We start from the raw sequence: 26,295 nt of genomic DNA, 5'->3' as shown, positions 1-26,295 counted from the left end.
GCTTTGAGTCATCAGAGTGGATCCTGATGTGGTTAGGATACTTGCGATTCACTAGCTGATGGAATTGGGTTTGCGCTGTACTGGGTTGTGGTTCTGCTCTAATAGTACGGGAAAGGCTGGCGTCGAGATTCAGTTCACGGTTCCTGGCTCTATGATTTCTAGGAGAGAACGTTTGCAAAGGTGGCGTGGAGACTCCTGACCTCTTCGACAATTGTAACCGGTAATTTCTTCAAGGAAATTGATGGAAATAACCCTCATGGTCATATGCCAGCGACATGTGGGACGCCAGCCTCAACACAAGCGGCTTTTTCCGGGTTCTTGGGGCGAAGAATAGTTGCTTGTCGAATCGTCCTGGTTTATATTCGATGCTGTCAAAACTATATCTTCAATGCTGCTTCGGGATGCGAGTAGTTAGGCGCATTCTTTTTTTTCGGTCGGAAAGATTCCTGAAGGAAGTGGAGAAAAATAATTGTGTATGTTATTGTCGGTCAGGAATTTTATTTTCAGTAGAGGTTTCAATGTGACAGACACATTTCGAAGCAGATAGCCAATCTAATTTTGTTCCGTGACCATGAATAATAGTTCCGGGTGCCTAAATTATAGTATTTTTAACGATTTAAATGAGCCGGTAGGGTCGCGTTACGCCTTCCGAAGAGCTAAGTAATTGTGCAATGTTTTGAAGTGTGTGCATGTGATGAAAAATATATCCTCGAAATACGAGTGAGACAAAAATGCAGATTGATGGTAAAAGGATGACAACACCAATATGGAGTCCATAAATGACGGGGTGGATGTCGGTTGCATTTGAACACCTGTGACTGGAAATCAGTAGCAGAAAACTGACCGCGTTAACAGATCGGGTTGATAAGATAAGTACTTACTTTATACCTTTTGTAATTTCGATATCGATGCTAACAAGTTATTTTTGTTATTGTTTGATGCGTTAGTTTTATTCTCATTCATGCACGCGATTCATTCTAAAACATCGCATATTGTTTATTCTTGATATTATTTCTCGATCATTTCGCACTTTACTTAGTTTTTTTTTCACATTGCGCGCGATAGTACCGGTTAGCGATTATATCAGATTAGTCACTGTTTTAGCAATACTCCCACGGCTGGCTGTTTGGAGTCCAAATTTCTGTAGTTTAGGAAAAAGTAAATCACTCTCGATGGCCGGCTATCCAAAGTTTAAACACAAGAAAAACATAACTAAATATCTTTTTGCTCTGAGTATTCGTATACTCGGAAACTATCCATCCCACCGCATAAAAATGTATCCATTTCGTGGTCGCATTGCCTGCTTGTGGCGAACCGTAGACCTGTCCCTCAATCCAACTCCGTAATACTTATGGAAGCGTCGCTGAGTCGGTGGCCTTCCTTAAGTAGGTATTACATCAGCATTTCCTACCCATCCTAAGTATCGGTGAAGATGGTCGTGGCCGGCAATGACGACTCTCATGCTATTGGTTGACTGAACTCAAAAAGGATAAAGCTCATTTCCGATAATTCATCTCACAAGCAATATGAGTTAAACAACCTATAGGCAACATGATTATCGTTAGTATGCAATCTACGAATAGCACCGTGCTTCGCAATGCAACGCAACGAAAGATTCCTGAAGGAAGTGGAATATCTTCCCGTTGTTCTGCCAAGAGCACGCTACATAATCAGCTTGATCTTGGACTGGTATCACCGACAGCAGGGTCACAAGAATGGATTGTCGTGAATGGACTTTACCATTTCACGTCTGCGAATCGAAGCGCGACAAACAGAGAAATGATACCAGTACTATCGCGATTTCAATGCTATCTCCAAAGCTCCACAGATGTGAGCGCTTACGGAGTTTAGGGTGACACCTTTCGCCAAACCCTTTACATATACTTATCGATTATTTTGGTCCTTGACTGATTTAGATTGAGAGAAATTACGTCAAAAGGTGGGTTGCACTTTTCACATGTTTGTCGATTCGTGCCATCCACCTGGAGGTGGTCGTGAGCTTGACAATAGAATCCCGCAAAAAAAACAATACGAAGATGTGCAGCTCGTCGAGGAGCGCCACAGCAAAGATTCGGTGGTAGGGCGAAACTGTTTTGATATGTTATTATGCTGTTAGGTACCAATACTTCTGATAATTTTTTAACAGCATAATATCGTCTTGTTATATGAAAAAAATATTAACGTGTATACCAATTAAAAGTTATAAATATCAAAGCTTGTTACTTATGCTACTTATTATGATACAACTTAACATAGCAGATGATGGAAATTTATTCATTTCTGTATGATCAATAATTAACTATTGTCGACACGCTATGCCTCGACGGTAAAAATTGGCGCTTTATAAACGGTGTCACACCTTACTAATCGGGTTCGGATAATCTATATTAGATAAGTAGACGTTGTAGAGATACCGCCGTTTTGCATCGTATAGACTATGTAGTGAAATATCGAAGCCAGTGCAGGCAAAGACACCACAGACAGCATAACAATATAAATAGGGAAACTTGGCTCAATTCGACCCTAGTAAATTTATATGAGCTATAGAATTGAAACATGTCAAACGATTAGTCACGGTACGCCATGAATGAGACGGTCTAAATTAGCCGAGAAGTCCAAATCGAACCGGATTCCCCTACCTCATTCATCATTACCCAATATATTGCATTCAAACATACGAGTGGCACCCACTGCAATTATAGCGAACGGGCGTTATGTTACACAATAGCCGCCAATAGGCAAAAAGTGAGTATACCGACCGAATACCGCCAGTGATGTTAATGTGTGAACCATCAGATGACTGATTCCTGCCGCCGCGCCGGTGCGAGGTGATGCTAATATTCAGCCTTTGCTGGCGCTTAGCGTCACCTCGCCCTTCACTGAATTTTCCGGCAGCACCAAGCATGAGTAGAGAGGTATTTTTTAATAATTCGAATTTAAAAGAAAAAAAACTGCGCTATGCAGCTATGTGATCCCAGTTATGCCTTTCCCATCTAACGAGCTATAATGAGATGGGTGGTGAACGAACAGTTGATTGTCTATCTAGTAGGCATAAATATTGCTAATCTGTCCGCGGTCAGGTTGAATGGCGGTTCGTTTTGTTACGGGTGATATGAACAAGTACGCATGTCTTGCCTACTACGTTGAATGTGCACTTGTGCACCAACCAACGCGTTGCGATATTGCTTTCGCGTGCGAGTGAGCTGATGTTTTACATCTACTAATACCCATTTATGATTCGTCGAACCGTTTCACAGTCGCGAGGCAGGTTTCGAACGGTAGCTTGCTTGGTACAAAACGAATGCTGAGAGAAACAATTATTTAGTGTTTTTACTTTCGATATGCGGTGCAGTGCGTGCATATTTGTGGAATTTAAGACGCAACGATGAACACGGCTGTCGTTTAAAAAGCGCTTTTTGGGAGGGTTGGGGTGCGAGGGATATTCGAACGTAATTTAATACGATAATGCATTACAATAATCTGTCGAGAGTTAAATTATACTTTCATTGTTTTTCGTATCGAATTGCAATACATTTCAACTAACTTCACAACACATCTTGGTAAGTTAACTGTTTTCAAAAACTAAACTGTGAATAACAGTACCAACTACTGATCACCAAAAAAGGTTTCTTTACGTTACATAAATGAAAGTTCATGTAACTAAATTAAACCGATCTGCCTCGCCAAAGGTTTTTCCGTGTATCAAATTACTTTCGACTCAGCAGACAGCAGCACAGCACGGTTGCAGATCTTATCCCAAGTGACCATCGTGGGTAAAAAAATAAAAGCCTATTTTCAAAGAGCCGCTATATATTAGGTCCATTTAGGTTCCGCTCTCGGAGGCCAGCAAATTAAAAGATCAACAAAATTCACACCTAATTAAAGTTTTTATCGGCCCGCACTATCTCGCGTACCGTACACTATTGGCTAGTAGTATTGTTACCTTTAATAATATTTCGTTTCCTGTGCGGAGTGTGCCTTGTTCGTAATTCTTCGTTTCCTAGGATGTTCCTAGTTTTCTTTGCTATTCGCTTTGCTGATTTTTCGATGATTGTGTTGCTACTTGAAAATATCTGTAAACATAGTTTCACCTCGCTCGAAACGGCCTGCTGCGGTGGTAGGTACATAGAAAACCATCATCCGAGCATCGGTCGGTAATTGCTTTACGCCAGCTTTAATAAGCTACAAGCCCAGACTAGGTGCCGGCCGACCTGCTGTACCATGTACACCACTCAGCGAACAGCAAACTAGCAGCAACAATAACTCATTTTTTTCGTGTTACATTTTGCACGGGTTCGAAGTAATTTCGATTTCGAAAATATAGAAAAACAATATTCACTACATGGAATCGTATACGAGCTTCCATCGCCGGCTTCTTGGCCTGCTATTACAGAGCCCCACACTTGTTGGCGTTGGCCGTGTTGACCTGGTAAGTTCGGTCTTAGTAGGCTACAGTATCGATGTAACATCGTTTTTAAACAACGATTGCCGCCACCTTCTCGACTGGGGGGGGCAGAAATCCAAGAAGGCTTCGTGGTTTACTACGACCGACTTGGCGCTTCCTTGTTTGGCGAGCTACGTTGTTGCAGAAAAAATTCACGAAGTTTTTCTCGGTGGCATTTCATTTGAAGCTTGTTCGTTACTGTTCGGCTTGGAACGTGTGGAAATTCCGTACAGGGTGCAGTGTTTATTAGGTCTTCCAGCGAAAAGTACTGCGTTATATGTTTACCTTACCTAATTGTAGCTTATTATATAAAATTTATTGAAAATTATGATTTCTAAAATTTACGAAATTAAACAATAAAGCGATTTTCATCAATTCATAAATTGATGAAACAAATTATTTCAGATAACAGAATTTTTTTAATGAGCTCTTGTGAATTGGTGGACACTTCTTTTTGTTTTCCAATTAGAGTTCTACCTTCAAAAAAACACAACAGTATGACCGTCATCGTTTTAATCAAATTAAATCTCGACCACCACGGAAAATCATATACCTTGAAACTCCGCCAGCAATGCTCTCTCACACACAAACGCTCCACATTACGATCAGCCTGCTCTGTACGTACGCTGCCTAGCAACCTTGATGTGAACCGGAATCAACCATCACAGTAGGCCAGCGGCATGGCATACCTCACAGAGAACCGAATCGAGCAAAATTATGAAGATACGAGAAGCGTACCAATGCAAATTATTTCTGATTTATTTTTCAATTGTTTTAAACTTGCTACTGTGACGGATTCGTTGTAAGCTGCAGGGGTTACACTGTCAGCTGCGGAGTAGATTTTTAGAAACCAACCAACCGACCGGGTTGCTTGCGGTGGAAGGCAGAAGAATGTAGAGGACAACCGCATAAATCGCTGTGACTGCTAGCGGTGTGGTTTATGCTAAAATGCTTTCAAAATTGGCCCCACCCAAACCCTCCGGGTGATCTATCGGGGGTCAGTCAGCTGGTGGTATCATTCCGGAGCACGGAGAAGCTTGTCCGACGGTCAGTCCATAGTGACCACAATAACCGCTGCCACTCATGGACACAAATAAGTAATTCTTTTATTTTCGGCCTAACGAACGAACGAACGAACAAACGACAACGTAATTATTACCCACCACACCATTGCTTTGTTACATTGCAATTTATTGTCACCGGTCGCGGCGATTTCTTAGCTAACACAAACGGTTGTGCCTGCGGTACCGCGGCGTGAATTAATTTTGCACCCATAACAAAGAAGGCGGCGCGCGATGTGCGAATAACTTCACGTTTCGAACAAGCCGTGAAGCGGGTGTCTCTCCTTCGACTCCATCAATTTGTAGAGCGGTGGTGTATTAGCCGAAAATGAACCTTGGCAAAATGCGGTTTATATAAACGAAGGAATGTGAAATATTTTCCACCGTTTGGGGGTCGATTTCCGGATGTTGGGTAATAATCGTATCCATGGGAAAAGAGTTAGCGATGACAAAATACAGAAATCTAATAGAAATACTCCTTTACTTGTCCCCGCAAAGCGAAAATCCACGTAAAATAAAAATCTAAATCTTTAAGCAATTTTTTTCTGATCGATTTTAAATCAGGTTTAAATTTAACTCGGCATCGTTTTCAAAAAAAAATCCTGTTTTGACCTCGTTAAATATTTGATCAGCTTGATCAACGCATTTCTAAATTATCTGCAACAATTTTAACTTCATCGGTGTCGACCGAAGCACTCTCTCCTGTTAGTTTTGCGTTACGGATAGAGTTCTTCATAATAAAGCGGCAAAACCATACTTTGCTCGCGGTAAAACTTTTCGTTACTAGAACTTGTGTGTGGCTCCTCGTGCAGCAGACGGCTAAAAAATTGCAACTTTTTTTTCTTTCATAATTTCACCATCTAGAAGAATCCCCTTTTGAGAATAATCCATTATCCTTAAGAACAATCTCTTTTCCAGTTTACTTATTCCAGGATCCGCGGCGTATGATGAAAGTCTTACAAAACATCACAGTCATGTTCAACTGCTTTTGTTATTCTTCAACTTAAATACATAGTCGGTTCACGGAAGCTATCATTTGGCTGCCAGAAGTACAAACATTTTGATTATTATGTCCATTATGTTACCTACTGAAACACTGCTTAAGACCAGGTTCCGCAGGCAGTGATTCTGATTATGATATTGCCGTGTACGGTTTTAATGTGAGGACGTGGAGGTTTTATGATCGCGTGGGAACGAGCGTTTATATGTTCACGCTTAAGATCGTTTTTAAAAATTTATCAATACTAAAACGTTCGCTTGACTACCGAGAAGTGGTCGGAGGCCAAGCAAAACCTAAAACAGTTTTGTTTCAAGTATTAATAATTTAGACGCATATTCAGCAAATTTGGCTTTTCAATGCACACTGCGATGACCAAATCGACGAGCCGGTTTTTGTCGCGAAATATTATTTTACAGAAGTTGCTTCAGATTTCATCTACAGAATATCTCTAACCGGGTAAATTGTGGTACTAGATTCGAATAATCTTAGTGGCGAAAACGACCTATGCAACAAATCTTAAGTTTTCTAGCGTATCCAGTCCTAGAAGTCAACACCAATTCTCGAACGGTGGTAGGTTCACTGGATCCTGCCATTGTAAACTGCTAAAAGCTCTTATCACAACTTTTCTTTGGTTAGCTTCCATACTGTTTATCTAAGTCAAATGATACGGGCACCAAAACCACAACACTCGATTCTAAAATAGATTTAACTAGGGCGCAATATAGTGATAGAAAGCGCAGTCATCATAATGCATCCGAGTGCCTGCAAAGAGTGAGATTTAACACCCTGATTGCGCACATAATCTACCCATTACAATTTCTGACCCTGTATTCGTCTCACTTTCCCTATTCATCAACATAAAATAATCGACATCCTGAAGACAGAGCCGTAGCATGCGGTTGGCCGGGTTAGCCTCCGCCAAGGATGCCAAGCTTAGGGGGCTCTGAAATCATGATCTATTTTATCAAATACGTGAAGACAAATGATATGATAAGTCATGAGAGGAGTGCCATTTCCAAGCACACACTAACTTTTTGTTCAAAAATCGAACTGAAAAAGAAAGGCAATGTAAAGACCGAAGTAGTGCTTAACTGAGACCCCGCCAGAGCTTCCTCAAGCTGGTATATTTGACGGCCTCTCAAGAGAAAAATTTAAACTGTTATGAGAAATCTCACCTGCCATAGTTTTCGGAGCAGTAAAAGGTGCCCACACATGGAGATAATCAGAGTCACGCTCCTCCCAAGTAGCATTTAAAGTTTTATAGCATGCTACAAGTGCAATCTAAGTTTGAAGAGGCTCTTTAAGAGTACCTTAAAGTCACAATTGTTACTTGGGTTGCGTCAAGTGAGCATAATGATGTTTGGCCGTGAGTTGCGGAGCTCTATTTAGTATTTCTGTAAAATGAATTCTGAGAGGACACACTATTTTGTCCCGTCCAGTGCAGTTGCCATTCAAACTTTTAGCTCACCGGAGTAAGGAGTGTTTGAAACAACCCCGTACTTTAGTACATCCACGCCTGACAAACTCGAATTAGTGACTACACTGTCGATTTCAACTTTGTGAGCGGGCATGTAGACGTGGTAGTTCTTCTTAAAAGACAGAAAATCACAGTTCTGAGCTTATCTGGGCAAAATATCTGTTACCGATGAATAAGTCGTAGCTTTGTTCCACTTACATGTGCAAAATGATGGGTGGATAATTTCTGGCACATAACCGGAATGTCGTGATGGCACTTTGACTGATAATTCGAATGTAATGATATGCACCGTTCACAAACAAGCTCTTAATTTTTTGTATGTCTTAGATATGCAAGAAACTATTACACTAAATCTTGACGTTTTTTGACCATGTAAGCCATTTTGCATCAAGACTACGATTTTTTTTTTGAATATTCAAAGAGTGTTTTTTCACGGGTGAGTTAGTAAAATAATAGGTCTCGTAAGTTGATAAAATAACAGAAAATTATAACAAGTAACAACGCGAGAAATAATTTTGAAATCTTTTTGTTATGTGCTTCTGATCGGGATGCAATAACTAGATAGTTTAGCTGAGAGTTGTAATCGCTGAGGTTACAAAATGTTTTTTTTTTTTGTATAAATTTCATCCTGTATATCTGGATAATTTATATTAGTGCTTGTGCATGTAAGACATTTGTTAGGTTATTAGAAATTTTTTGTAGAAAACCGTATTGATTAGTGGGTACAACAGTGGATATATTTCTCAACAGGTGGTTATGTGGGTGGTTGGCTGCAGTTAGGCAAAACGGATGATCGCGGAACGGTTGTAAAATGGAATGATATGGGTCGAGTAAACATGATCGAGAGACGCTCGATCTTGAGGTTTCGATCGTGGAAGCGAGAAGCCGTATTGAAGTTCAGTGCGAGTTATTCGATCAAACCTGGATATGGCGAAACCGGCTTCCATAGCCCTGGTCGCTGGTTGGATCTTAGATGACCGGCTAAACGTTAAGGACCAGTCAAAAAGCGCCTGTCTCGCCCTGATCAGCTTTCAAGCTGGTACGGCTAATCGTAAGAGGAGATAGCAGGCCGTCGTCGCGGGTTCCCTGATTGTTAGTCGGTATTTGCTTCACGCGTTAAAAGCTAAGGACGACAGCGTGGCCCGTGAGACTGCAATCACAGTTCGATTGGTCTTACCGCAGAACGCATCTGCAACGTTACTGAGTTGTCCACCGAAATTGATCATCCCCAGAGAAAGCCACCATCGAAACCGCCGCCACCCCACCAGACCCGTAAAATAGAGTATAAACTAAATTGTGAGTAGGAATATATTATCTGTTCATAACCTTCCGAATCAGTTATCCAGATCCGAAAACCCTCCCTCAACTAAATACGACCCTGTGACCCGACGACCAAAAGAGGCCTTCCCTGCCCACCCCGGAACGTCCATATCAGGCGTTGGGGCTTAAGCGGGTTCCCTTCAGGAACTGCATCGACCATCCTCGGGGGCTGAGAGCAGCCGCGATCCCGTAAACGGAAACAGAGTGAATGTGAGCAAAGTAGAACATAAGCAAACCCTTTCTCGAGGAACCAAGCTACTAACATGTTTTAAGATTCCACACATAGACGAAATTTTTCTCGCAATTTCCTTGATATGTTTATCCCAAGACAAGGTACAATCTAGATGAACACTTAAATATTTAAATAATTGTACTTTCTCTATAACGTAATCGAACATCACTAAAATTGGAACACTGGGAAGGATTTTTCTTGGAGATCGAAAGATCATATATTTAGTTTTTTTTGCATATTAAGTGAGAGTAGATTATCGGAAAAATATTCCTGGAGATTTTGTAGATTATCATTCATGCTTGAAATAATCGATCTTGGGTTGACAATAGGACAAAATAAGGCCGTGTCATCAGCAAATAATCTTGGAGTTCCAGTAAGCCGAATTTTACCAATGTCTTTTATGTAAATGAGGAAGAGTAGAGGCCCAATATTACTCCCTTGAGGTACACCAGGTGCTTATTTGTCTTAGAGAACTAACGGATAATGTCGTTTGCAACTCATCTAATCCCGTAAGATTCCAATTTTTGCAGCAAAATACCATAATTCAGAGTGTCGAAAGCTTTTTTCAAATTCAAAAACAAAGCACCTACGCATCGCTTGGAATCTGTTTCCTCCGGTATTTTGTCTGCAAGTTCAGTTATAGCTATTGTGGTACTGCTCCCGTTTCGAAAGCCATATTGCATACTATAAAGTGTACAGTAACTGTTTAGGAAATGAACCATGCGATTTATCAATAATTTTTCTAACATGCTAAATGAGAGCGTTGATATCGGTCAATAGTTATCAGTTTTTATTGGATCTCCACACTTAAATATAGGAACAACTTTTGCTGTTCGAATTATTAGATTAAAAGAATCAGACAGAATACGAGCAAGTGACAGAGCATTATTATTAACTATTTTTGCTGGTATACGATCAGGACCAGAACTTTTATTTGTCTTCAATTCACTAATTAGTACTACAACCTCGTTTACAGATGATGCTTGTAAAAAAATTTAGTTTGCGATTGGTTCTATATGTCTCAATGGGTTTGAACCTGTTGGAATGATGTTTTCTGCTAGGTTGGTTGGTTCAACTGTTGCAAAGTGTTCATTTAATGCTTCGCAGATCATCATTATCAAGGATAGTTTTGATTTGTTTTGCGATTTCCTAAGAATGGTGTTTATGTTTTTCCATAATTTTAAGTGCGATGTAGTATTCATTGTTTGGATTTCGACGAGATTTTTTCAAATAATTGTTTTTAATTTTTATTAGTGTCCACAAATCAAAGCTCATTCAAGGGAACTGCATACTTTTGACGTTCACATATTTTTCAACTGTTCTGGTGCGTTCTTCCAATAATGTGTTGTACTTTGATATTATATTTTGCAAATGTGTGTTCACGTCAAGCACAGGTACAATACTATCAATGTATCTTTTGAAGTCGACCTCCAATTTATCATGGTTTATAACGTTTTTGTTCCAAATGTTGAATTCTGACAAAATCATGGAATGGTAACTTAAATCGCAATAAATAGTGCGTTTACATAGGCGATGAGCGTCTCCCATTTCACATAAAACATGGTCTAAAATATTTGAGGTAGATGATCTCGTGACGCACATGTAAAACCATACGACTCTGAAAAGTATTTATATTTCAGCACAAGATTGGTATTCGACAGATTCACTGGTACATTCATATCTCTGATAATTAAACAAGGATGATTGGTATTGTTTTTATTGCGCCAGTTTTCCATACGATCATGAAACATACTAAAATCAAATGACGGTGGGCGATACACACCATGAACATCTAAGGCTCCGCCGGACACAATTAGTTTAACATGAATATGATGAAATCCATCAATACATACATTTTCAATAATTTTATAATCAATAGTAGCCTTAACATACATTGTTAAGCCACCAATTAACCTCTCTCTGCTCGAGAATCTGCTTTTATAGCCCTTAATGTTATTCAGCAAAGTATTTTCAGTTTTGATCAATGCGGGTTGAAGTTATCATCAGTTGATTTCAATAACGGTACAGTTGAGTTGTATAACCTTATGCTTATTTATTTCACTGAAAAATGTACTGCCAAAATACTATTAGTTTGATGTAATGAAATCAATGCTTTATGCCTTTATGTAAATTCAAACTTTCTTGACATTTTCCTCGCGAAAAGGTATGAGGATCAATTGAATATTTAATGCCGCGGCCCATAATTCGCCTTAACGGTTGTCGTTTGTCCGTAAATTGAGGCAATGAATATAATACTATTTTTTTTAAATTTTTTTTTTATTTCGCAACACAAGAACGTTGTTCATGGTAAATTTCCCTTAATTCCAATATTCTCATATCTATATTTAATAAGTAAACTTCTAAAGCTTCAATATAGAAGCCTAATTTCAAAATGTCTGAGAAATTTTAGTCGGAAAAATGTTCACAGAGTTTGTATTTAATCTAGAAGTTTGCATATTTTGCAATAATAAAGCGAAAACTGATTTTTTTCTTTTTCGCGGAAATTCTAAAATCTTCAGCTTTTTCTTGGCAGTGCTCTCAATACGAAGCGTTATATAAAACCAACAGTTTCGTTCATTTTTAGTATAGTTAAACATTAAATTTATTAAGTATTTTCCGGTTCCAAAATTTTCAACAATCTTTTTAAATGCGACGAAACTACTGCTTCAGGAGAGCACACAAGTTAGATTGATTGCTGTTAAAATGTTGATGTCAATAACTTTGTTTAGTTCAGTGACTATGGCAGACCTCATATGTAATGCAAAGCATTCTTTCCGATTCAAAAAAAATCTGTATTAAACTAGAAAGCTAAATCGGAACTCTTAGAACATCAATTGTACCAATTTCAAAACATTGCATCTGTTGTTATGATGTGAAGTTGGGTTTCCTTTAAGTTAAATTCCACTATGAACTGCGACACCTCTTTTAGTATATGTTTATAGCAGTGTATCGGTTTGTGGTCTCAATTAGTTCCAAGAATCGCATTTTGGATTAATTGTACATTTACACCGTCCATGACTCTAGCTAGATCCAGTTTCATCGAGAAAAATCGAATTTTCAACTTCTTGGTAATAATTTCAATAAATTTCGATTTTGTTGATTCACGAAATGCCGAAAGGTTTGCGGGATTCATGGCCAGAAGCTGCAATTTAGTTCCGATTATATCCATGATACACCGCAAGCATTTCTTAGTGAACAGTTTAAACGAATAGTGGCATATGGTTACAAGCTCTACACGGTTTTGACCAAATTCCTGCCTTTAATTCATGTAGACAGCTTCTAAGGCTTCCGCAGTGAACCAACGACGATCTTTGGTCTCTTGTAATTATCGGATGTTGTCCGGCGTTCAAGGTTGAAAACAGCGAGGATAGCTGAGCACCCGCCATGTTCACGCTTTCTTTTTCCGTTACACAGTGGGAAAAAGTATCAAAAACGCGACTTTACTCAATAGCTTAATAGAAGGCTAAGTGTTGTTAACGAAAATGCATACTTCCTATGTAAAAATGTTTGGGAATCGATTGCAGGTATTTGAAATGACCGCAAAGTACGCTGTCATACCCGTTTTGCCCCTATTCCCCTTTTCATTAGAGTTTATGTTCAAAACTGATCATATAACTCGGAAGACAGTTGAATACCGCTGACGAAAATGAGTATTTTTATGGAAAAAAGTCCAAAGAATCGATTGAATATAATTAGAATAGTCTCACGAATCGTATACACACGTAATCCTGGATTTATATTTCGGTAAAAGAATATATGCGGATGATCAAAAGCGGTAATTCTTGTGTATTAAAGTTCAGGTTATAATTTTAATATAGTTAGACTGGCCACCTGAAACCTATATACCTGTTTTACCCGAATTCTTCTTATAACTCAAATATAAAGTTGAACTTGGCTCTACATTTCAGAAAGAGGCTGAATGCGGTTGATCAAAAGTAGTATTTCTTATGCAAAAAATTCTGAAGAATCGATTGAAGATAGTTTGAATGGCCGCACGAAACGTGTGTACCCGTTTTACCCTAAATCTTCCCATATCTCAAGTAGGAAGTTAAACCTGGCTGTGCTTCTCGAAATGAGGCTGAAGGCGGCTGATGAAAAGTAGTAATTCTTATGTTGAAAAATCTGAGGAATCGGTTGAAGATGACTAGAATGACCCCACGAAACGTTTGTATCCGTTTTACCCAAATTATTCACGTAATGTATATATGAAGTTGTATCTTACTCATCATTTCAGAAACAGGCATAAAGCGACTGAACAAAAGTAACTTTTTTATGTTAAAAAATCCAGGGAATCGATTGAAGATAGTTCGGATGACCGGACAAGACATGTATACCCGTTTTACCCCAAATGTCTCCCATATCTCAAGTGTGAAGTTAAACCTGGTTGTACTTCTCGGGAAGAGGCTGAATGCGGCTGATGAAAAGTAGTAATTCTTATGTACAAAATTCCGGGGAATCGATTGGAGATAGTTAGTATGATCTCACGAAACGTTGACCCCCATTTTTCACGTACTTACTCATCATTTCAGAAACAGGCTGACCGCGAATTTTTAGAGATGCAGCCAGATCTAACTGCACACTTGAGTTATGAAAGGAACTTAGGGTAAAACGGGTACACGTGTTTCGTGCGGATATTCTAGCTACCTTTATTTGAAGTATTTAACTTAAAAAAAAAACTTTTTATCAGCCTCTTTCTGAAAAATCGATTCCACGGAAGTTTTTACATAAGAATTGCTATGTTTTATTAGCCGTATTCAGCCTTATTCGGAGAAGCACAGCTACGTTTATCTACACGCTTGAGTAATGGGAAGAATTTGGGGTAAAACGGATTCACATGTTTTGTCCGGTCATTCGAACTATCTGCAATCGATTTCCTGGACAATTTAACATAAAAAATACTTTTGATACACCGCTTTATGCCTCTTTCTGAAATATTGAGTAAGATATATCTCCATACTTGCATTACGTGAATAATTGGGGTAAAACGGATACAAACGGCTTGGTACGGTCATTCTAACTATCTTTAACCGATTCCCCGGATTTTTCATCATAAGAATTACTACTTTTCATCGGCCACCTTCAGCCTCATTTCGAAAGACACAGCCAGGTTTAACTTTCCACTTGAGATATGGGAAGAGTTGGGGTAAAACGGGTGCACACGTTTCGTGCGGTCATTCAAACCATCTGCAATCGATTTCCCAGAATTTTTGGCATAAGAAATACTACTTTTGATCAACCGCATTCAGCCTCTTTTTAAAATGTGGAGCCAGGTTTAACTTCATACATGAGTTAAGGGAAGAATTGGGGTAAAACGGGTACACACGTTTCGGGCGGCCAGTCTAACTATATTCAAACGATAACCTGGACTTTTATACATAAAAATTGGCGCTTTTTACAGAAATATAAAGCCAGAATTTAGTTCAAACTTAAGTGTTGCGGAGAATTGGAGTAAAATGAGTGTATACGTTTCGTGAGATGATTCTAACTATATTCAATCGATTCTCTGAACATTTTTACATAAGAAATACTAATTTTCGTCAGCCGTATTGAACTTTCTTCCGAGTTATATATTCAGATTCGATCATAAACTCAAACGAAAGACGGAATTGCGCCAAATCCGGCATGATAGCGTACCGTGCGGTCGTTGTAAATACTAGCAATCAATTTTGCTGACCCTTTTACATAAGAAAAACCCTTCCTGGTAAACGTCATCCAGCCTTTTCAAACCTAGCGTCAACCTATAACGCGTTTTGGGTCCATTTTTCCCCACTGTGCGTTGTCTTAGCTGAAAATAACGACGGTAGTTGAATGTTTATGAAATTGAGAATTAAAATAAAAGGTTCAAAGTGAAATCCAATTCCCTCAAAATAACTGCTCAAGTAAAATAATGTTCATTGAAAAAAATGAGCAAATGAAATGATCGCGCATACAAAATCTATCAAGGACTACTAGTCGAAACACTTTTTATACATAAAACGTGAGAAGATACATGCGTAGATTGCCACGCAGATACGGAAAAAACTGGGTGACTAGGAATTCTTTACGCTGTTAAGCGGAAAACATCGTCAACTACAAGTCACCCCGAACCATTTTTGACTCGACAATTTGATGGAACCAGATGCATCGCCAGTCAGACTTTTTTGGCACTGATGGTTTAAACGATTGTTTCAAATCCCATTATTTTCAGTAGACCGATTGGCGGGATATCATTTGGGGGCGAATCTGTATTTTTATATTGGAAGTTTCTTATAATATTCACTTATTTAACAAAGTTTCTTGGTTGGAGAAAATGGTGAAGATTCATAAAATTTCCCATTATGCAGCATAGTTCTTTTGTATGTCGATTTATAAACCATGACATTTCCTTTCTTCAAATTTCTCAAAATATGCGCTTTTTACGCAATTTACTCGTTATATCACCCGCATGGAAAAGACTCGACTGTCATCCTCTTCAACTGCGCGATTCGTTCCGAGTGAGTGTGAACGCGTACATCGCAGCATGCCAAACCGGACGGATGTTGTTTACGACGAAGCGCCAATCGAGTTTAGCGGTACCAACAACAACAACAGCAATTCCTTCATATTGTAAACCCATCAGCGTGAGGGTCAGCAAAAGCCGCTGATAATTCTGCGGTTATTCATTAATACTAAATCCCATCAACGAAAATGTGAACGAGCGCTTTCAAAACATTACTGAGTCAGGCTGTGACATAGCGTTATCAGCGCAGCAGGCAGCAACCGATGCGAGCGCCGTTCATAAAGGACTAAACAGAATATTCCATCACTGAAGGAACTAAAAGTCCATGGATTACTAGGACGCTGCCTTAGTGACGAACCATTCTGTTCGACTCTACGTTTGATGAACTATGAACTGGCTACTAGGATTAGACGCAAATGTTATAATTTGAACCATGTATTTTGCAATTCTGGACATGTTCATTCTTGATTTTATTAGTCAATCGGTTGGAAAAGAAATCGTGGTTCAATTAAATACTACTACATATAAAATGTTAATGTTAATTCAGACCCATCCGAATTTCGGTGAAAGGTAAATCTAGTTGAATAAAATGTAAAGGGTTTACCACCAGCAAAACGACCCAGCATAATTAAGATGTTCCGAGAAACAACAAGAGCGTGAATTGTCATGAATGAGATGAAGGCAAAACAAAAAAAAACATCCACAAGGCCAGGGATGGCCGTAGGCCTTGCCTTAATTTTTCGGGTCACAACAGTAGAGGTATTCGGCCGTAGGCGATGCTTTCAGCAAACAACAAAATATGTTGTGTCAGCTCTGCTTTCTTTTCCGCTATAAATCGGTATGCTGATAGCGTCACACACTGGGTTACAATACCTCAGACAGACGATGACGATTTTGTTTCCGTGTTTGTTGCTTCTTTCCCATCGAATTTTGTCTACCTGTTTGGTTAGCATCGTTTACCGTCCGTCGTTGAATTGAATTTTGAAATTTTCATTTTCCATTTCCCTAATAAATGGCTCTTCACTCTTTCCCAGAGCTGTGATTATCAATCTACTCTGCCCTTCGCCTTCCTCACTTGTTACAACATCACAGAAATAGTTCCAATGCCGATGTTTAAATAACACAAAAGTCAGCCAGAGTACACCGCATCGGAAACGGCAAAATGAAATGCAATATTCATGTAAATGCAGAAGGAGAAAATACATAGAAATAAGTTACCACGAATCGGGTAGAGCGCTGTCACCGAATGAGCGCCAATCCGGCAATCAAAGCCAGAGAGCACATCAGATACAAAGTTATGAATTTATATGTACGTATCTATCACGGACTGTTATCGCATCAATCTGTCGTCCTCCGGCAGCGTTGTCATTCCTATCAGAGCGTGAACGAGTCCACGGGGTAGACGCAGAGAGAGGACGATAAAGAAAACCTTCCTTCCAATTTGAATATTCATGCGCTTCGCCTGCTTAGATATGGATGCATTTCAATCTTCATCTTTGTCTTCTCGTATCCGAGAAACGATGCTGCTGCTGCTGCTGCTGAGTAACGGCCGTGCGTGTTAAATTGTTTGTAAACATACATTTTTAAGTGGAAAATTTGTAGGCAGAAGAAAGTAATCACTGTTGTGACAGGGTACAGTGTTTTTTATGTTTGGCCTTCAGTGCTGGAATCTGACCTTCGCCAAGCGCTTACAATTCATGGATAACTTGATTGTTTCAATAATGTTTCGTTTCGAGTGATGCGCATGGGTACCTTTCCTGTACCGTCCATGTCAATTTACTTGGATTCGTCCAGAGATCAGAAAATAGATGTTCCAGCTATTTTCTGATCCCAATCGTATCCGCTCTACTACAACTCCTCTTCGTTGTCGGAGGGAATTATTGGAAACGGTCATCAGGAATTTCCTTTGACAATTAAGTGTACTTTCGTGTTACTTCGCTGATTCTGCTGGCACGAATTGTAGCCTTAAATCATCTTTTGAATATCCTTGTTCCTGTTAATTAAAAAAGTAATTATTTTGTTCGACTGATACAACTTCGAATTCCTGGGTGGTCACGGAGCACTGCTTCGAGCATCTTGTTTCTAAACGTGATTGGAATTATTTCGTGATTTGATTGAAAGAAACGTCCTTCATACACTGCTAGTTCATCCCCGAAGTATCATTACTTCGTAGAACTGGCAGAATATATTTATGACGATCACCATATTTGTCAATGATTGTATTTCTAAATCGTTATGAAGTTTTCTTTAACATCCGCAGTACTATATGCACCTATAACTTTGAACCTTGTCGCTGTTGTTTCCGTCCCAACTCAAAATCGCCGAAATGTCATATTCTTTCCTGTATATCACATTAGAGCTGTACTGGACAATTTCAAGGAGAATCCTTAGTCTTGGTGGTTCTCGGCTTCTTCAATATAGATTCCAAGGATTATTGGCAATTTCAGTTATATTTTAGCTATTTTCCACACAAATACTGAGGACTTCGCCTGGCGAAACTGATAGCGGTCACTTTCTTCTTAGTCTAACAATAAAGTTTTACTCGTATTGAGAGTTTTAGACGTGTACATTATTGGCTTTCCTGCACCAACATGGCTCTCAGCGCATTAGAGCTGGCGTTAACCGATAACACGAGAGGTGCGTTCACATCCTAGAAAGGTGGTGACCGGTGGTGACTACATTCAGGCCGTGCTATGTTACGTCACCCAAGAGCTTGATTTTAGGCACGCATATATCCTTATTTAGTTTGAAACCATTTTCATTCAATCTTCCAATAACATTTACAGTGATATCTTTCAGTCGGGATGAGTTCTCCGAGTAGGTAAGTACGTTGTCCATCGAAGATTGTTCAACTTGGGTGATTTTAATTGGTCGACTTGCTCCAACACTTTTGGAGCAATTGCTGGAAACGACCATAATATCCACACAACCTTTCGATGACACTCGAGACCGACTTATGACTTAGACTGCAGTCGCACCAGGTTTTCGTGAATCATATATCCGCAGGCTTCGATGAACTCTTTGTACAGTGCATAAAACAACAGCCACTACCTAGGCTTGCCCCGTTCGTATTGACTCACATCGACGACCTTGCTCTCGACACTCGGTGGTGTATTGTGCTCGATATTTTTATTCAGACTCGTCTGTTTCCACAAAATCATGCTTTCGTTGTAGTATGGGTATGGTAGTATGAAAATGTTTTAAACTGTACTGATTTTGAGAAGATCCATAAAGTCAGACATTCGCGGTCGTCGATATCGTAAGAATTCCTGGCATCTTGCATATACCGAGACAATATTATGGTTTGCAGATGGCTTTCAATCTACAAAGCATTTGATCTACGCTGCTTGGATCTTATCAGTACTGCATTCGTAGCCATCACTAAAGCAGTTTGTCGTGGTTTCCAGTGGCCATCTTAACTCACCTATATAGTCTTTAAAAAAACAGAGATAGAAATCATTATTGTTTACCTTGCTACCATCCATCACTTTGAAATGGTGGATTTTAAAATCGTATCCGAAAGCTGCAACAATTCGTCGGTTGTTTTTGAAGACATCCTATCGAACCACCGACTCAAATCTACTAAATAAACTGTCGTTATTACTTTCGAAAAGTACATTCAGTACTGCTGCGATAGAATAGTTACACTATTCGGTTCAGTTGCCAACTGTCATTTTGTCGTTCTTCGATATTTACGAATTTTTGAAGTCCACATCCGGAATGTTTTAGTTGTTTGTGAAAAATTCTAGAACTTTTTCAGTACTTATCTCGTCTAGAATAACTCCACAATCCATGTGATATTGTCACGTGAGATATTATATTAAGACGAGGGGTCTGGGCGCAATCCCAGCCGAGGTCGTTGAGATTTTCTGAGGTGCAAAACCTGTGTTCAAGTCTTCCTTCGGAAGGGACGTAGAGCCATTGGTCCCGATCCATTTGTTGATTAGCCGATATCTAGAGTCCAGTTGGTGGAATCTCCTGTTTACTCACAATCCAATGCATTGCCATCCAATACTGCAAAAGAACAAACACTACAAGCAGAATTCCTTCATTTGAAAACACATTATTAGGATCTGAAAAGTATAAAATTGCCATTATAGTACCTGTATCTAAAGGTGCCAACTTGACCTTCCCAAACAAGCATTTATAGCTTGGTAATGCAACATATGGCAGCTTTGGAACCTTGCCGTACCCTCGTTCACAAAGGAGCTCCATTTCCATAATCTTTCATCTAGCATTTCATTTGTCCATTTTCGATATTCTTTATAATCCTTAGAACAACGTCCATTTCAATTTTAATTCTTCAAAAGGGCTAATGAGATTTGTGTATTTTCGCTCTTTATTCCTCTGCCGAGTTAAATTTCATGAAAAATACACATTAATCAACATGTTTTCTCTTGATGGAATCAATTTCAAATGTTTTCTGTGTTGGAATTATAACAAATTAAGAGAAATCAGCAAAACAAAACTTTGTTTTCAAATCTAATTAGCCCTATTCTAAAGTTGATATGGATTTGATCTTTTCAGAATATCATTGGTTTTCAGTTTTGTTACCAACGATGCATTTTTTAACCACACTGTACTTTTTCTTTCTATAATAAGCATTCTATTTCCAGTTTGCCAGCTCTTGCTATTTGTTATCGTAAATTATCTATTTTTATTATATCTATCTCATATATCGCTCCAAGAATAGTAATTACCTTAGCACAAATTAGTTATGAAATATGCGTGTCGATTTAGTCTCATCAGAATCCTTCACTAACTTAGTGACGGGACTAAGTTGATGTTTTGCCTAGCGTTTTTGTTGATGTCGCCCAAAAAAAAGCACAAAACCACCACAACGATTCTGATTCCTATTTCTATAATTTTGTTTGCTTCCGTTTTTGGCAATTGGCTTGTGGGTGCTTCAATGGTTCCAACTAAATATTTCTTTAGTTTGTTTTGTAAGAAAAGATACTTCCTAATACATAATGTATCTGTTTATCTTTTAAGTAGAGCGAACAGTATTGCTTATCATTGTACTATAACAAATGACTATAGTGTATTATTCCAACAGTGACAGCACTGTATAAGACTTTGGAACTGATTGTGATGATCCTTAATTGTACAACCATAAGCCTGTGCAGCTATGTGTACCAAGGTAAAAAGCTACCCAAGTAACAATTGAAGTTTTATAGCACGCTACAAGTGCAATCTACGTTTTATGAGTGGTTATAAAACTATCATAAAACCTCAATTGTTACTAGGGTAGTGATCGGCACTCAAGCGCCATTGATGACTGTTGCAATGACTTCTTAGCCAAATCCAGTGGTAGAGAACCACACGTGTGTTTCTCCAATGAATGCTAGCTGGGTAAATACATCTGGAACTATCTCCAAACCGTAGATGGAAGCTTTATAGATAGGCGATTACCAGAATGTATGGACCCAGTCATTGGATATCTCACGATTCGCAATGCAACGACAGAACATTAGAAATCTACAAGCAATAGCATCTGATAAAAAAGATTGAGTATCTATTCGGTGGTATCGTGGATGGCCGCCCTGAAGTGAGAGGTTCAAGATACATATTCAAAGTAAGACAAGCTAAACAAGTGTAAGCATTGTTGAAATTTTATAAGCTTTTTGGTGGAAGGAAAGTAAATGTTGACTACCACCAAACTTTTAATATTAGAAAGTATACCCGAACATTCCCAACAATATTGATCACAATCCAAGGCACTGCAGAACCAGACTATCTTTACTTTGACTTCATAAGAATAAAGAGGAGATCGCACTAAAAATAATCTTTATAATCCGACGTTCAACGGTGGATTGGAGCCTTGCCAGGCCGGCACAAATTTCCGAAACATCATATTAAATTGAGCCGGAATATGGCAGACAATCCTCAAATTCGATATATCGGCTGATCAGTATACGTTAGTACCAAACCCCAGCATCGGGACGGCTCTGTCGACTGTGATCAACATATTCAAGGACCGCTTGGATAACCTCAGGATTATAATGGCAAGTTCTAAGCAGGCAAACGATATTGCTTGCTGCGAGCGTTGTGACTATGTTCCCGCTATGGAAGTCGAAACTGATGGCGTGGTTTCCGATAATTGTCGGACGTACGAGGATGCTGAAGTACGGGATTGATTGTTTTAGAGACCGCTTATTTCAACCGGTTAAAATACTGGATTGCAAGCATTTGTATTCGGAGCTAACCGCGAGGGAGGGAGCGAAATCATACCCCCAATGAAACTCTTATCGAGGGACCTTCGCTGGGTCCGCTTTGCCGAGCCACATCCTCTCGCACAAGGTTCGTCTACATGTCCGTCTGTCTGTACCGCGAGTCACGAACTGCGTTATTTGTAAATAATTTCACCATGCAGTCCCATACCCATTGTAGTAATAAGGCCGGTGGTGGGAAGCGCGGCGGGATTCATAAGGAGGGTTCTAAGAATAAGAATAAAAAGTGTCGCAGGATCTTTCGTAGAAATACTATAGTAAGCGATGTCGTCACTTTCCAAGAACCTCTGTGTTCTCTAGTGATTTGACGAGGGCAACTCTTACGACTCACAAAAGGAAACAGGAATCTTAGAAATTATATAAAGAGGAGAAACATTTCTGCCCTTAAACTTCCTTGTAAAGGTCTGAATTCCGGATGTACTACAAAAGCTCCGAAACAACTAGCTGCAAGTCTCAAAAAATAAGAGTTTACAAGGAATGTCCAGCACTTTCCGGAACAGCAAAAACCGCAGGTGTTTCTCATTTCAGTCCGAGAATTAAATCTTTGCTGGAAATATTAAAATTCTCTGACATTGTGGACTGAACACATTTCAATATTACCGAATCTAGAAATTTTTGTTAGTTTTTAAGCCTACAATGAGAACATTTTTGAAGCAGTTTACTGCAAAATACAGAAATATTTACTAAACTGTTCCACTTCGCTACAGTTAGATTTCACGAGGAAGGTAATTCTTGTTCCACACGGTAGCAATCATCTTCTAATCGTATTCTCATTCATCAACAGCTCAAGGCCGCCAAAAACAATCAATGTTTTGTAGGACCTCACACGAGTAATTCCTAAACTATTGTATTGAAAACTTTGGTGGTTTACCTTTTCATCTCGCACAGAGCAGAAGCTAACAGTATCAGTAAATCAGTAAATCACTGGGTAGGAAAAGTTATGAAAATTTAGAGCCATAATACTTGAGAGAAAGAATGTGAAGTATACAGATCGGAAAACTAGAAGTCATTAGAGACAGGCTTATCTTTTGTCTTCTGTTGGTGGCGGTCGAGCTTAGGCAGCATAACTACAAATCACTCAAGTCTAGACTTGTCTCTGCTTACCGTGAGAACCGACAAAAAAGCCACGTAAGATCACTACTGAAAACCTGTCGATTAAAATCGAGTTGAAATACCATTTAATATTTTTTAATGAGCGTTGAAAGTAAAAATGGCTGAGAATTGATCTTGGACGGTAGAAGGCGTTATTACTTCTCAAACCACGTTGTGTACATATGAAGGACAGATCCCTACGTGCCATTTCAGTAACAAGACACACCGTGGAAATAATGTCCCTTCTGCAACATTGATGTTTGAACATTTACTCCCTATCTAGCGCCTCTATTAACCATTATATGTCCGACGCGGTACCTGAGTATCTTTTTAAGTTTCAACTAATGAAATTCCCACGTTTTATCCATAACTGGAAATTGAAACTTGTTGATATCTTAGAACTTCACTAAGTCCAGCTTTTGGGTTAATAATATTGTTGATGTAGTAAGGGGGGAGTGATGAGGGGCTCCTGATTTTTTTATTGCCGACGTGGGTACCCGGGTACCCACAAAACTGAAATACCAATAACTTAGGTCATTTCCAACCGATTTTGATACTTTTTGGTTTCGGATTCAAGAACTCATCCACTTTTAGACTTGTTAAAGTGAATCGGGTTACTTATTTCCGGAAGTATGTTCCAGTGCTGGGATACTATTTATGAATTTATGTGGAATACTAGCAATATGCGTATCGAAATTCTTGGAATTGCATTAGTAGGTTGTATCTCGTGGTTTTTATACCATCTGCTGAAACAACCCGGGGACGGACATTCCGGAACAGGTTCCCGTAAGGATGTGAGTGGCAATTCCTTTCCAATTCATTTTTTCAAACTGGCGTAGTGTCGCGCAACAACAAATAATAGACTTCCGAGGCAATTTGAAGAGGTTTTATACTAATATAGCTAGGACATTATTAAAATTTACATATCATGCCCTAGTACTGGAATATTACTCCGGAAAATCTGGATTACCAAGAACCAGATCCATTCATCCGGTTTAATTTTACGGAATCAAAAAGTGGACGAATTCCTGAATCCAAAACATCTAAAAGTGTCCAAATCGGTTTAAGGAAGCCATAGTTATGAGCATTTCAATTTATGGGTACCAGAGCACCTTCGTTGGCCTGTTAAAGGTGTTTTTTTGTTAGACACATAACGGTTAAGGAATATATGACTGTTTCAACTCGCAAGTGAATAATTGTGGAATGATTCATTGATATCTTTTCCTGGAGTGGAAAACGAATGTTGAGGTTTTCTGTTAAATAAAGTGTTATTTAAGGTATAATCAAAATTAGATGAATTCAATTTAAATTTCAGTATAATTGACCCAAGGTAGAATATAAAAAACCCAGCATTGAGTTGTAATGTTTATCCTTTTTAAATGATAACTATTACCACCACAATCTGGCCAAATTTACCTTATTCAGCAATACCCCAGAATTGAGTAAAAAACAAAAAATCAGGCAAAATTTTGCATGCTATTACTTTTCAAGACAAGTAAAAATTGTCTAACTACTCAATGCCTACTCAGCACGGATCAAAATAGAAGAACCCCTTCCTCAATTACTATAAAATCATATACAAACCTTCAAAACATACGCACTGTTGTACTAAAACAACTGCTAACTTCGAATGACCCAATGATCAATATTTAAACCGGCTGTATGCCCGAAAAAGAACACTCAAACTGCACTCCTCTCTAATCGAATGCGACGATTATCAACTTCTTCGCGCTTGCTGTTTCTTTTGTTTTTCCTCCTCTCTGTTTTGCACTGTCCGCCACTATACTTATTGACGCTGTATGAATAAATAATTAGCACACATTTATAACACCGTCAATCACTGTTTTTTTCTCGATCTTCAGCGATTGGCATTCCGCAATATTTTTTTCCACTTCAACTGATATCACTTTTCGGCACCTTTTCCGCAAGCACACACACACACACTGGATTTCACCCGAAAAATATACCAGCTTTGCAGCAATATTCCATTTACCACCCTTCGAACACTTCTATTTTCAGTTTTACTCGTTGGTTTTTAATCACAGCAATCGTAAAACCATTTCAGCGATAACATCTAGCTCACACCGTCGAACTGAAATCGAGGAAGGCCAAGACAAAACGCTTCTTCTTTTCCACTTCCAGCAACGCGCTCACTGACGGATGCATTGTTTCAAGAAACGTCTTGAATCGAAAAAAAAACGTTTCGAAAATGTTGTCACCACACAAAACGAGATCCGGGTAACAAAATACTTTTTCCAATAGTTTGGATACTTTTTTCCAGAATTTTTTTTATCACAAGACAAAAACAAACACTGCACTGCGTTTCCACTCTCAGTAGGCTAAAACCGCGAGTCGGACACCTGTTGTTTGTTGGAAAACCGCTTGTTGCAGAGCACCGTAAATACCAACACATTCAACGTTTGAGCTCTGCAAGAACCACCAGCTGACCAGGACCTTTGGCAGGCTTATGGGGACACTAGCAGGTCCGCGTGTGCACAAAAGCTCTAAATTCACGCAATATGTCTAACCTCCTACACTGTTGTTTGGAAACTAACCGAAAAGCGTTCGTCGACTCGACCGTCGTGCATCCGCTGTGCCACGGACAAACCGACGGGTGTGTGCTTGGTTGTTGTTTTTTTTTATTCGTTCGCTTCACCGTGTGCAGAGAGCACTGATTTTCTGGGAGGCCAATCCAAACAAAAATCCCAAAGCCGTCTGCTGAAAATGCGTTTTGCGCTGCGATTACTAGAGAGCTCGGCGGCGTTCGGCTGTCGGTGGTCGCTACACTCAGCAGGCCTGGCCTGCTGCTTATTGGCGTGGTAAACTGTTCGGCGCAGATTGAGTGATGAGCCGAGTAAGTAGACAAGACACTCACGCTCGATTTCTTCTCGTGGTTTGGGGCTGTGGTTTGTGAGTGCCAGTAGTACATCGAGAGATTAATGAGAGAATTTCACCAGTTCG

At 39.3% G+C, this 26,295-nt stretch overlaps 1 protein-coding gene across 2 annotated transcripts in view; it reads right to left on the bottom strand.

Moving 5' to 3' along the window:
• The window catches only part of LOC131686141 (rap1 GTPase-activating protein 1), a 521,880-nt gene extending 496,000 nt beyond the window's left edge, over window positions 1-25,880 (bottom strand). For both annotated transcript variants that reach the window (XM_058970318.1, XM_058970317.1), the window contains exon 1: window positions 24,919-25,880. The gene's annotated coding sequence lies outside the window, so the exon portion shown is untranslated. The remainder of the gene's footprint in view (window positions 1-24,918) is intronic.
• Between the last annotated feature and the right edge of the window lie 415 nt (window positions 25,881-26,295).

Source organism: Topomyia yanbarensis, chromosome 2 (assembly GCF_030247195.1).
Source record: "Topomyia yanbarensis strain Yona2022 chromosome 2, ASM3024719v1, whole genome shotgun sequence".
Taxonomy (NCBI): Eukaryota; Metazoa; Arthropoda; class Insecta; order Diptera; family Culicidae; genus Topomyia; species Topomyia yanbarensis.
This window is presented reverse-complemented; position numbering and strand designations above follow the sequence as displayed.